Raw genomic sequence first — 14,477 nt, 5'->3', positions numbered from 1 at the left:
ACAATGTATCACTACTATGTACTATGTAACGTGTATGACTATAGTATCACTGCTCCCTGTGTACAATGTATCACTACTATGTACTATGTAATGTGTATGACTATAGTATCACTGCCCCCTGTGTACAATGTATCACTACTATGTACTATTTAATGTGTAATAGTATCACTGCCCCCTGTGTACAATTTACCACTACTATGTACTATGTAATGTGTATGACTATAGTATCACTGCCCCTGTGTACAATGTATCACTACTATGTACTATGTAATGTGTATGACTATAGTATCACTGCTCCCTGTGTACAATGTATCACTACTATGTACTATGTAATGTGTATGACTATAGTATCACTGCTCCCTGTGTATCAATGTATCACTACTGTGTACTATGTAATGTGTATGACTATAGTATCACTGCCCCCTGTGTACAATGTATCACTACTATGTACTATGTAACGTGTATGACTATAGTATCACTGCCCCCTGTGTACAATGTATCACTACTATGTACTATGTAATGTGTATAACTATAGTATCACTGCCCCCTGTGTACAATGTATCACTACTATGTACTATGTAACGTGTATGACTATAGTATCACTGCTCCCTGTGTACAATGTATCACTACTATGTACTATGTAATGTGTATGACTATAGTATCACTGCTCCCTGTGTACAATGTATCACTACTATGTACTATGTAATGTGTATGACTATAGTATCACTGCCCCCTGTGTACAATGTATCACTACTATGTACTATGTAATGTGTATGACTATAGATCACTGCTCCCTGTGTACAATGTATCACTACTATGTACTATGTAATGTGTATGACTATAGTATCACTGCTCCCTGTGTACAATGTATCACTACTATGTACTATGTAATGTGTATGACTATAGTATCACTGCCCCCTGTGTACAATGTATCACTACTATGTACTATGTAATGTGTATGACTATAGTATCACTGCCCCCTGTGTACAATGTATCACTACTATGTACTATGTAATGTGTATGACTATAGTATCACTGCCCCCTGTGTACAATGTATCACTACTATGTACTATGTAATGTGTATGACTATAGTATCACTGCCCCCTGTGTACAATGTATCACTACTATGTACTATGTAATGTGTATGACTATAGTATCACTGCCCCCTGTGTACAATGTATCACTACTATGTACTATGTAATGTGTATGACTATAGTATCACTGCCCCCTGTGTACAATGTATCACTACTATGTACTATGTAATGTGTATGACTATAGTATCACTGCCCCTGTGTACAATGTATCACTACTATGTACTATGTAATGTGTATGACTATAGTATCACTGCTCCCTGTGTACAATGTATCACTACTATGTACTATGTAATGTGTATGACTATAGTATCACTGCTCCCTGTGTACAATGTATCACTACTATGTACTATGTAATGTGTATGACTATAGTATCACTGCCCCCTGTGTACAATGTATCACTACTATGTACTATGTAATGTGTATGACTATAGTATCACTGCCCCTGTGTACAATGTATCACTACTATGTACTATGTAATGTGTATGACTATAGTATCACTGCCCCCTGTGTACAATGTATCACTACTATGTACTATGTAATGTGTATGACTATAGTATCACTGCCCCCTGTGTACAATGTATCACTACTATGTACTATGTAATGTGTATGACTATTGTATCACTGCTCCCTGTGTACAATGTATCACTACTATGTACTATGTAATGTGTATGACTATAGTATCACTGCTCCCTGTGTACAATGTATCACTACTATGCACTATGTAATGTGTATGACTATAGTATCACTGCCCCCTGTGTACAATGTATCACTACTATGTACTATGTAATGTGTATGACTATAGTATCACTGCCCCCTGTGTACAATGTATCACTACTATGTACTATGTAATGTGTATGGCTATAGTATCACTGCCCCCTGTGTACAATGTATCACTACTATGTACTATGTAATGTGTATGACTATTGTATCACTGCCCCTGTGTACAATGTATCACTACTATGTACTATGTAATGTGTATGACTATAGTATCACTGCTCCCTGTGTACAATGTATCACTACTATGCACTATGTAATGTGTATGACTATAGTATCACTGCCCCCTGTGTACAATGTATCACTACTATGTACTATGTAATGTGTATGACTATAGTATCACTGCCCCCTGTGTACAATGTATCACTACTATGTACTATGTAACGTGTATGACTATAGTATCACTGCCCCCTGTGTACAATGTATCACTACTATGTACTATGTAATGTGTATGACTATAGTATCACTGCCCCCTGTGTACAATGTATCACTACTATGTACTATGTAACGTGTATGACTATAGTATCACTGCTCCCTGTGTACAATGTATCACTACTATGTACTATGTAATGTGTATGACTATAGTATCACTGCTCCCTGTGTACAATGTATCACTACTATGTACTATGTAATGTGTATGACTATAGTATCACTGCCCCCTGTGTACAATGTATCACTACTATGTACTATGTAATGTGTATGACTATAGTATTACTGTCCCCTGTGTACAATGTATCACTACTATGTACTATGTAATGTGTATGACTATAGTATCACTGCCCCCTGTGTACAATGTATCACTACTATGTACTATGTAATGTGTATGACTATAGTAATCACTGCCCCCTGTGTACAATGTATCACTACTATGTACTATGTAATGTGTATGACTATTGTATCACTGCCCTGTGTACAATGTATCACTACTATGTACTATGTAATGTGTATGACTATAGTATCACTGCTCCCTGTGTACAATGTATCACTACTATGCACTATGTAATGTGTATGACTATAGTATCACTGCCCCCTGTGTACAATGTATCACTACTATGTACTATGTAATGTGTATGACTATAGTATCACTGCCCCCTGTGTACAATGTATCACTACTATGTACTATGTAATGTGTATGGCTATAGTATCACTGCCCCCTGTGTACAATGTATCACTACTATGTACTATGTAATGTGTATGACTATTGTATCACTGCCCCTGTGTACAATGTATCACTACTATGTACTATGTAATGTGTATGACTATAGTATCACTGCTCCCTGTGTACAATGTATCACTACTATGCACTATGTAATGTGTATGACTATAGTATCACTGCCCCCTGTGTACAATGTATCACTACTATGTACTATGTAATGTGTATGACTATAGTATCACTGCCCCCTGTGTACAATGTATCACTACTATGTACTATGTAATGTGTATGGCTATAGTATCACTGCCCCCTGTGTACAATGTATCACTACTATGTACTATGTAATGTGTATGACTATAGTATCACTGCTCCCTGTGTACAATGTATCACTACTATGTACTATGTAATGTGTATGACTATAGTATCACTGCCCCCTGTGTACAATGTATCACTACTATGTACTATGTAATGTGTATGACTATAGTATCACTGCTCCCTGTGTACAATGTATCACAACTATGTACTATGTAATGTGTATGACTATAGTATCACTGCTCCCTGTGTACAATGTATCACTACTATACACTATGTAATGTGTATGACTATAGTATCACTGCCCCCTGTGTACAATGTATCACTACTATGTACTATGTAATGTGTATGACTATAGTATCACTGCCCCCTGTGTACAATTTACCACTACTATGTACTATGTAACGTGTATGACTATAGTATCACTGCCCCCTGTGTAAAATGTATCACTACTATGTACTATGTAATGTGTATGACTATTGTATCACTGCCCCCTGTGTACAATGTATCACTACTATGTACTATGTAATGTGTATGACTATAGTATCACTGCTCCCTGTGTACAATGTATCACTACTATGTACTATGTAATGTGTATGACTATAGTATCACTGCCCCCTGTGTACAATGTATCACTACTATGTACTATGTAATGTGTATGACTATAGTATCACTGCTCCCTGTGTACAATGTATCACTACTATGTACTATGTAATGTGTATGACTATAGTATCACTGCCCCCTGTGTACAATGTATCACTACTATGTACTATGTAACGTGTATGACTATAGTATCACTGCCCCCTGTGTACAATGTATCACTACTATGTACTATGTAATGTGTATGACTATAGTATCACTGCCCCCTGTGTACAATGTATCACTACTATACACTATGTAATGTGTATGACTATAGTATCACTGCCCCCTGTGTACAATGTATCACTACTATGTACTATGTAATGTGTATGACTATAGTATCACTGCCCCCTGTGTACAATGTATCACTACTATGTACTATGTAATATGTATGACTATAGTATCACTGCCCCCTGTGTACAATGTATCACTACTATACACTATGTAATGTGTATGACTATAGTATCACTGCCCCCTGTGTACAATGTATCACTACTATGTACTATGTAATGTGTATGACTATAGTATCACTGCTCCCTGTGTACAATGTATCACTACTATGTGCTATGTAATGTGTATGACTATAGTATCACTGCCCCCTGTGTACAATGTATCACTACTATGTACTATGTAATGTGTATGACTATAGTATCACTGCCCCCTGTGTACAATGTATCACTACTATGTACTATGTAATGTGTATGACTATAGTATCACTGCCCCCTGTGTACAATGTATCACTACTATGTACTATGTAATGTGTATGACTATAGTATCACTGCTCCCTGTGTACAATGTATCACTACTATGTACTATGTAATGTGTATGACTATAGTATCACTGCCCCCTGTGTACAATGTATCACTACTATGTACTATGTAATGTGTATGACTATAGTATCACTGCTCCCTGTGTACAATGTATCACTACTATGTACTATGTAATGTGTATGACTATAGTATCACTGCTCCCTGTGTACAATGTATCACTACTATGTACTATGTAATGTGTATGACTATAGTATCACTGCTCCCTGTGTACAATGTATCACTACTATGTAACGTGTATGACTATAGTATCACTGCCCCCTGTGTACAATGTATCACTACTATGTACTATGTAATGTGTATAACTATAGTATCACTGCCCCCTGTGTACAATGTATCACTACTATGTACTATGTAATGTGTATGACTATAGTATCACTGCTCCCTGTGTACAATGTATCACTACTATGTACTATGTAATATGTAAGACTATAGTATCACTGCTCCCTGTGTACAATGTATCACTACTATGTACTATGTAATGTGTATGACTATAGTATCACTGCTCCCTGTGTACAATGTATCACTACTATGTACTATGTAATGTGTATGACTATAGTATCACTGCCCCCTGTGTACAATGTATCACTACTATGTACTATGTAATGTGTATGACTATAGTATCACTGCCCCCTGTGTACAATGTATCACTACTATGTACTATGTAATGTGTATGACTATAGTATCACTGCCCCCTGTGTACAATGTATCACTACTATGTACTATGTAATGTGTATGACTATAGTATCACTGCCCCCTGTGTACAATGTATCACTACTATGTACTATGTAATGTGTATGACTATAGTATCACTGCTCCCTGTGTACAATGTATCACTACTATGTACTATGTAATGTGTATGACTATAGTATCACTGCCCCCTGTGTACAATGTATCACTACTATGTACTATGTAATGTGTATGACTATAGTATCACTGCCCCCTGTGTACAATGTATCACTACTATGTACTATGTAATGTGTATGACTATAGTATCACTGCCCCCTGTGTACAATGTATCACTACTATACACTATGTAATGTGTATGACTATAGTATCACTGCTCCCTGTGTACAATGTATCACTACTATGTACTATGTAACGTGTATGACTATAGTATCACTGCTCCCTGTGTACAATGTATCACTACTATGTACTATGTAATGTGTATGACTATAGTATCACTGCCCCCTGTGTACAATTTACCACTACTATGTACTATGTAACGTGTATGACTATAGTATCACTGCTCCCTGTGTACAATGTATCACTACTATGTACTATGTAATGTGTATGACTATAGTATCACTGCTCCCTGTGTACAATGTATCACTACTATGTACTATGTAATGTGTATGACTATAGTATCACTGCTCCCTGTGTACAATGTATCACTACTATGTACTATGTAATGTGTATGACTATAGTATCACTGCTCCCTGTGTACAATGTATCACTACTATGTACTATGTAATGTGTATGACTATAGTATCACTGCCCCCTGTGTACAATGTATCACTACTATGTAACGTGTATGACTATAGTATCACTGCCCCCTGTGTACAATGTATCACTACTATGTACTATGTAATGTGTATGACTATAGTATCACTGCCCCCTGTGTACAATGTATCACTACTATGTACTATGTAATGTGTATGACTATAGTATCACTGCCCCCTGTGTACAATGTATCACTACTATGTACTATGTAATGTGTATGACTATAGTATCACTGCCCCCTGTGTACAATGTATCACTACTATGTACTATGTAATGTGTATGACTATAGTATCACTGCCCCCTGTGTACAATGTATCACTACTATGTACTATGTAATGTGTATGACTATAGTATCACTGCTCCCTGTGTACAATGTATCACTACTGTGTACTATGTAATGTGTATGACTATAGTATCACTGCCCCCTGTGTACAATGTATCACTACTATGTACTATGTAATGTGTATGACTATAGTATCACTGCTCCCTGTGTACAATGTATCACTACTGTGTACTATGTAATGTGTATGACTATAGTATCACTGCTCCCTGTGTACAATGTATCACTACTGTGTACTATGTAATGTGTATGACTATAGTATCACTGCTCCCTGTGTACAATGTATCACTACTATGTACTATGTAATGTGTATGACTATAGTATCACTGCTCCCTGTGTACAATGTATCACTACTGTGTACTATGTAATGTGTATGACTATAGTATCACTGCCCCCTGTGTACAATGTATCACTACTATGTACTATGTAATGTGTATGACTATAGTATCACTGCCCCCTGTGTACAATGTATCACTACTATGTACTATGTAATGTGTATGACTATAGTATCACTGCCCCCTGTGTACAATGTATCACTACTATGTACTATGTAATGTGTATGACTATAGTATCACTGCCCCCTGTGTACAATGTATCACTACTATGTACTATGTAATGTGTATGACTATAGTATCACTGCCCCCTGTGTACAATGTATCACTACTATACACTATGTAATGTGTATGACTATAGTATCACTGCTCCCTGTGTACAATGTATCACTACTATGTACTATGTAATGTGTATGACTATAGTATCACTGCCCCCTGTGTACAATGTATCACTACTATGTACTATGTAATGTGTATGACTATAGTATCACTGCCCCCTGTGTACAATGTATCACTACTATGTACTATGTAATGTGTATGACTATAGTATCACTGCTCCCTGTGTACAATGTATCACTACTATGTACTATGTAATGTGTATGACTATAGTATCACTGCCCCCTGTGTACAATGTATCACTACTATGTACTATGTAATGTGTATGACTATAGTATCACTGCCCCCTGTGTACAATGTATCACTACTATGTACTATGTAATGTGTATGACTATAGTATCACTGCCCCCTGTGTACAATGTATCACTACTATACACTATGTAATGTGTATGACTATAGTATCACTGCTCCCTGTGTACAATGTATCACTACTATGTACTATGTAACGTGTATGACTATAGTATCACTGCTCCCTGTGTACAATGTATCACTACTATGTACTATGTAATGTGTATGACTATAGTATCACTGCCCCCTGTGTACAATGTATCACTACTATGTACTATGTAATGTGTATGACTATAGTATCACTGCCCCCTGTGTACAATGTATCACTACTATGTACTATGTAACGTGTATGACTATAGTATCACTGCCCCCTGTGTACAATGTATCACTACTATGTACTATGTAATGTGTATGACTATAGTATCACTGCCCCCTGTGTACAATTTACCACTACTATGTACTATGTAACGTGTATGACTATAGTATCACTGCTCCCTGTGTACAATGTATCACTACTATGTACTATGTAATGTGTATGACTATAGTATCACTGCTCCCTGTGTACAATGTATCACTACTATGTACTATGTAATGTGTATGACTATAGTATCACTGCCTCCTGTGTACAATGTATCACTACTATGTACTATGTAATGTGTATGACTATAGTATCACTGCCCCCTGTGTACAATGTATCACTACTATGTACTATGTAATGTGTATGACTATAGTATCACTGCCCCCTGTGTACAATGTATCACTACTATGTACTATGTAACGTGTATGACTATAGTATCACTGCCCCCTGTGTACAATGTATCACTACTATGTACTATGTAATGTGTATGACTATAGTATCACTGCCCCCTGTGTACAATGTATCACTACTATGTAACGTGTATGACTATAGTATCACTGCCCCCTGTGTACAATGTATCACTACTATGTACTATGTAATGTGTATGACTATAGTATCACTGCCCCCTGTGTACAATGTATCACTACTATGTACTATGTAATGTGTATGACTATAGTATCACTGCCCCCTGTGTACAATGTATCACTACTATGTACTATGTAATGTGTATGACTATAGTATCACTGCCCCCTGTGTACAATGTATCACTACTATGTACTATGTAATGTGTATGACTATAGTATCACTGCTCCCTGTGTACAATGTATCACTACTATGTACTATGTAATGTGTATGACTATAGTATCACTGCCCCCTGTGTACAATGTATCACTACTATGTACTATGTAACGTGTATGACTATAGTATCACTGCCCCCTGTGTACAATGTATCACTACTATGTACTATGTAATGTGTATGACTATAGTATCACTGCCCCCTGTGTACAATGTATCACTACTATGTAACGTGTATGACTATAGTATCACTGCCCCCTGTGTACAATGTATCACTACTATGTACTATGTAATGTGTATGACTATAGTATCACTGCCCCCTGTGTACAATGTATCACTACTATGTACTATGTAATGTGTATGACTATAGTATCACTGCCCCCTGTGTACAATGTATCACTACTATGTACTATGTAATGTGTATGACTATAGTATCACTGCCCCCTGTGTACAATGTATCACTACTATGTACTATGTAATGTGTATGACTATAGTATCACTGCTCCCTGTGTACAATGTATCACTACTATGTACTATGTAATGTGTATGACTATAGTATCACTGCCCCCTGTGTACAATGTATCACTACTATGTACTATGTAATGTGTATGACTATAGTATCACTGCCCCCTGGGTACAATGTATCACTACTATGTACTATGTAATGTGTATGACTATAGTATCACTGCCCCCTGTGTACAATGTATCACTACTATACACTATGTAATGTGTATGACTATAGTATCACTGCTCCCTGTGTACAATGTATCACTACTATGTACTATGTAACGTGTATGACTATAGTATCACTGCTCCCTGTGTACAATGTATCACTACTATGTACTATGTAATGTGTATGACTATAGTATCACTGCCCCCTGTGTACAATGTATCACTACTATGTACTATGTAATGTGTATGACTATAGTATCACTGCCCCCTGTGTACAATGTATCACTACTATGTACTATGTAACGTGTATGACTATAGTATCACTGCCCCCTGTGTACAATGTATCACTACTATGTACTATGTAATGTGTATGACTATAGTATCACTGCCCCCTGTGTACAATGTATCACTACTATGTACTATGTAATGTGTATGACTATAGTATCACTGCCCCCTGTGTACAATTTACCACTACTATGTACTATGTAATGTGTATGACTATAGTATCACTGCCCCCTGTGTACAATGTATCACTACTATGTACTATGTAATGTGTATGACTATAGTATCACTGCCCCCTGTGTACAATGCATCACTACTATGTACTATGTAATGTGTATGACTATAGTATCACTGCCCCCTGTGTACAATGTATCACTACTATGTACTATGTAACGTGTATGACTATAGTATCACTGCCCCCTGTGTACAATGTATCACTACTATGTACTATGTAATGTGTATGACTATAGTATCACTGCCCCCTGTGTACAATGTATCACTACTATGTACTATGTAATGTGTATGACTATAGTATCACTGCCCCCTGTGTACAATGTATCACTACTATGTACTATGTAATGTGTATGACTATAGTATCACTGCCCCCTGTGTACAATGTATCACTACTATATACTATGTAATGTGTATGACTATAGTATCACTGCTCCCTGTGTACAATGTATCACTACTATGTACTATGTAACGTGTATGACTATAGTATCACTGCCCCCTGTGTACAATTTACCACTACTATGTACTATGTAACGTGTATGACTATAGTATCACTGCTCCCTGTGTACAATGTATCACTACTATGTACTATGTAATGTGTATGACTATAGTATCACTGCTCCCTGTGTACAATGTATCACTACTATGTACTATGTAATGTGTATGACTATAGTATCACTGCCTCCTGTGTACAATGTATCACTACTATGTACTATGTAATGTGTATGACTATAGTATCACTGCTCCCTGTGTACAATGTATCACTACTATGTACTATGTAATGTGTATGACTATAGTATCACTGCCCCCTGTGTACAATGTATCACTACTATGTACTATGTAATGTGTATGACTATAGTATCACTGCCCCCTGTGTACAATGTATCACTACTATGTACTATGTAATGTGTATGACTATAGTATCACTGCCCCCTGTGTACAATGTATCACTACTATGTACTATGTAACGTGTATGACTATAGTATCACTGCCCCCTGTGTACAATGTATCACTACTATGTACTATGTAATGTGTATGACTATAGTATCACTGCCCCCTGTGTACAATGTATCACTACTATGTAACGTGTATGACTATAGTATCACTGCCCCCTGTGTACAATGTATCACTACTATGTACTATGTAATGTGTATGACTATAGTATCACTGCCCCCTGTGTACAATGTATCACTACTATGTACTATGTAATGTGTATGACTATAGTATCACTGCCCCCTGTGTACAATGTATCACTACTATGTAACGTGTATGACTATAGTATCACTGCCCCCTGTGTACAATGTATCACTACTATGTACTATGTAATGTGTATGACTATAGTATCACTGCCCCCTGTGTACAATGTATCACTACTATGTACTATGTAATGTGTATGACTATAGTATCACTGCCCCCTGTGTACAATGTATCACTACTATGTACTATGTAACGTGTATGACTATAGTATCACTGCCCCCTGTGTACAATGTATCACTACTGTGTACTATGTAATGTGTATGACTATAGTATCACTGCCCCCTGTGTACAATGTATCACTACTATGTAACGTGTATGACTATAGTATCACTGCCCCCTGTGTACAATGTATCACTACTATGTACTATGTAATGTGTATGACTATAGTATCACTGCCCCCTGTGTACAATGTATCACTACTATACACTATGTAACGTGTATGACTATAGTATCACTGCCCCCTGTGTACAATGTATCACTACTATACACTATGTAACGTGTATGACTATAGTATCACTGCCCCCTGTGTACAATGTATCACTACTATGTACTATGTAATGTGTATGACTATAGTATCACTGCCCCCTGTGTACAATGTATCACTACTATGTACTATGTAATGTGTATGACTATAGTATCACTGCTCCCTGTGTACAATGTATCACTACTATGTACTATGTAATGTGTATGACTATAGTATCACTGCCCCCTGTGTACAATGTATCACTACTGTGTACTATGTAATGTGTATGACTATAGTATCACTGCCCCCTGTGTACAATGTATCACTACTATGTACTATGTAATGTGTATGACTATAGTATCACTGCCCCCTGTGTACAATGTATCACTACTATGTACTATGTAATGTGTATGACTATAGTATCACTGCCCCCTGTGTACAATGTATCACTACTATGTACTATGTAATGTGTATGACTATAGTATCACTGCCCCCTGTGTACAATGTATCACTACTATGTACTATGTAATGTGTATGACTATAGTATCACTGCTCCCTGTGTACAATGTATCACTACTATGTACTATGTAATGTGTATGACTATAGTATCACTGCCCCCTGTGTACAATGTATCACTACTGTGTACTATGTAATGTGTATGACTATAGTATCACTGCCCCCTGTGTACAATGTATCACTACTATACACTATGTAATGTGTATGACTATAGTATCACTGCCCCCTGTGTACAATGTATCACTACTATGTACTATGTAATGTGTATGACTATAGTATCACTGCCCCCTGTGTACAATGTATCACTACTATGTACTATGTAATGTGTATGACTATAGTATCACTGCCCCCTGTGTACAATGTATCAATACTATGTACTATGTAATGTGTATGACTATAGTATCACTGCCCCCTGTGTACAATGTATCACTACTATGTACTATGTAACGTGTATGACTATAAAATGACTACTAGGTGAGTGACTAGGTAGGTGAGTGAGTAACTGATGTTTGATATGATGAGAACCTCTCTCCCTCCCTCCTGTGTTGTGTTTGTCATCTGCAGGACTGAGCTCAGTGTCTCCTCCTCCTCTGTGTAGTGCAGGATGTAGCAGAGCTGAGTGTGTGCTGTTGTCACTGCATGAACACCTACCGCATGACGCATGTACACTTCAGCTCTGCTACATGGCTAGGCAGTGTCTGTACGCCTCCCTATCATCATGTACAATGGGGACCTGGCAGTGACATCCGGAGGAGGGGGTTGTTTACAACGCAGTGCACACAGCATCGTGCACACAGGATCATTACTGCGGTACCGGTGTGTGTGCATCTCCGTGTAGTGACCCGGGTGTGTGCCCGCTCCGGTGCCCAGGGATGGAGCAGGAAGGGGCTCCTTACCGTTATGTATCCAGGGAAGACGGAAGGAGGAGGATGCTGCAGGGCTGGGGAGGAGGAGGGAGCAGCGCGGGAGGCGGGGGCTGTGGGGATCACGGGACCGGGGCACGGGGCTTACCGGAGCGGAGATGGAGAGAGGAGCGGGGCCCGGGCTCCAGCGCTCGGCACACTGCTACTGCCGCTGACGTCACCCCAGCGCGCGCTCCACCCGGACACCGTGCGCGCCCCCGCCACCACCGCTGTCATCACTGCTGTCACTATACTGTCACCACTGCTGTCACTATAGTATCACTGCTGTCACCACCATCGCTGCTGTCACCACCATCGCTGCTGTCACTATAGTATCATTGCTGTCACCACCATCACTGCTGTCACTATAGTATCACTGCTGTCACTATACTGTCACCACCATCACTGCTGTCACTATAGTATCACTGCTGTCACCACCATCACTGCTGTCACTATACTGTCACTACTGCTGTCACCACCATCACTGCTGTCACTATAGTATCACTGCTGTCACCACCATCACTGCTGTCACTATAGTATCACTGCTGTCACTATACTGTCACCACCATCACTGCTGTCACTATAGTATCACTGCTGTCACCACCATCACTGCTGTCACTATACTGTCACTACTGCTGTCACCACCATCACTGCTGTCACTATAGTATCATTGCTGTCACCACCATCACTGCTGTCACTATAGTATCGCTGCTGTCACTATAGTATCATTGCTGTCACCACCATCACTGCTGTCACTATAGTATCACTGCTGTCACTATACTGTCACCACTGCTGTCACCACCATCACTGCTGTCACTATAGTATCACTGCTGTCACCACCATCACTGCTGTTACTATAGTATTACTGCTGTCACCACCATCGCTGCTGTCACTATAGTATCGCTGCTGTCACTATAGTATCATTGCTGTCACCACCATCACTGCTGTCACTATAGTATCACTGCTGTCACTATACTGTCACCACTGCTGTCACCACCATCACTGCTGTCACTATAGTATCACTGCTGTCACCACCATCACTGCTGTCACTATAGTATCACTGCTGTCACCACCATCACTGCTGTCACTATAGTATTACTGCTGTCACTATACTGTCACCACTGCTGTCACTATACTGTCACTACTGCTGTCACCACCATCACTGCTGTCACCACCATCACTGCTGTCACTATAGTATCATTGCTGTCACCACCATCACTGCTGTCACTATACTGTCACTACTGCTGTCACTATAGTATCTCTGCTGTCACTATAGTATCACTGCTGTCACTGTTATTCCTGCTGTCACTATACTGTCACCACTGCTGTCACTACCATGATTG

At 38.7% G+C, this 14,477-nt stretch overlaps 1 protein-coding gene across 2 annotated transcripts in view; it reads right to left on the bottom strand.

Annotated features, from left to right (window-relative positions):
- Positions 1 to 13,384, bottom strand: part of PRKAR1B (protein kinase cAMP-dependent type I regulatory subunit beta) — a 168,604-nt gene extending 155,220 nt beyond the window's left edge. Inside the window, exon 1 of one of the 2 annotated variants that reach the window (XM_072120471.1) lies at positions 13,244 to 13,384. The gene's annotated coding sequence lies outside the window, so the exon portion shown is untranslated. Of the gene's footprint in view, positions 1 to 13,128 lie in introns of both variants that reach the window. The other variant, XM_072120472.1, reaches the window with a different exon arrangement.
- Between the last annotated feature and the right edge of the window lie 1,093 nt (positions 13,385 to 14,477).

The sequence above is a fragment of the Engystomops pustulosus genome, chromosome 8, assembly GCF_040894005.1.
Source record: "Engystomops pustulosus chromosome 8, aEngPut4.maternal, whole genome shotgun sequence".
NCBI classification, from domain to species: Eukaryota; Metazoa; Chordata; class Amphibia; order Anura; family Leptodactylidae; genus Engystomops; species Engystomops pustulosus.
The sequence above is the reverse complement of the archived record's forward strand: the minus strand, read 5'-3'. Positions and strand labels throughout refer to the sequence as shown.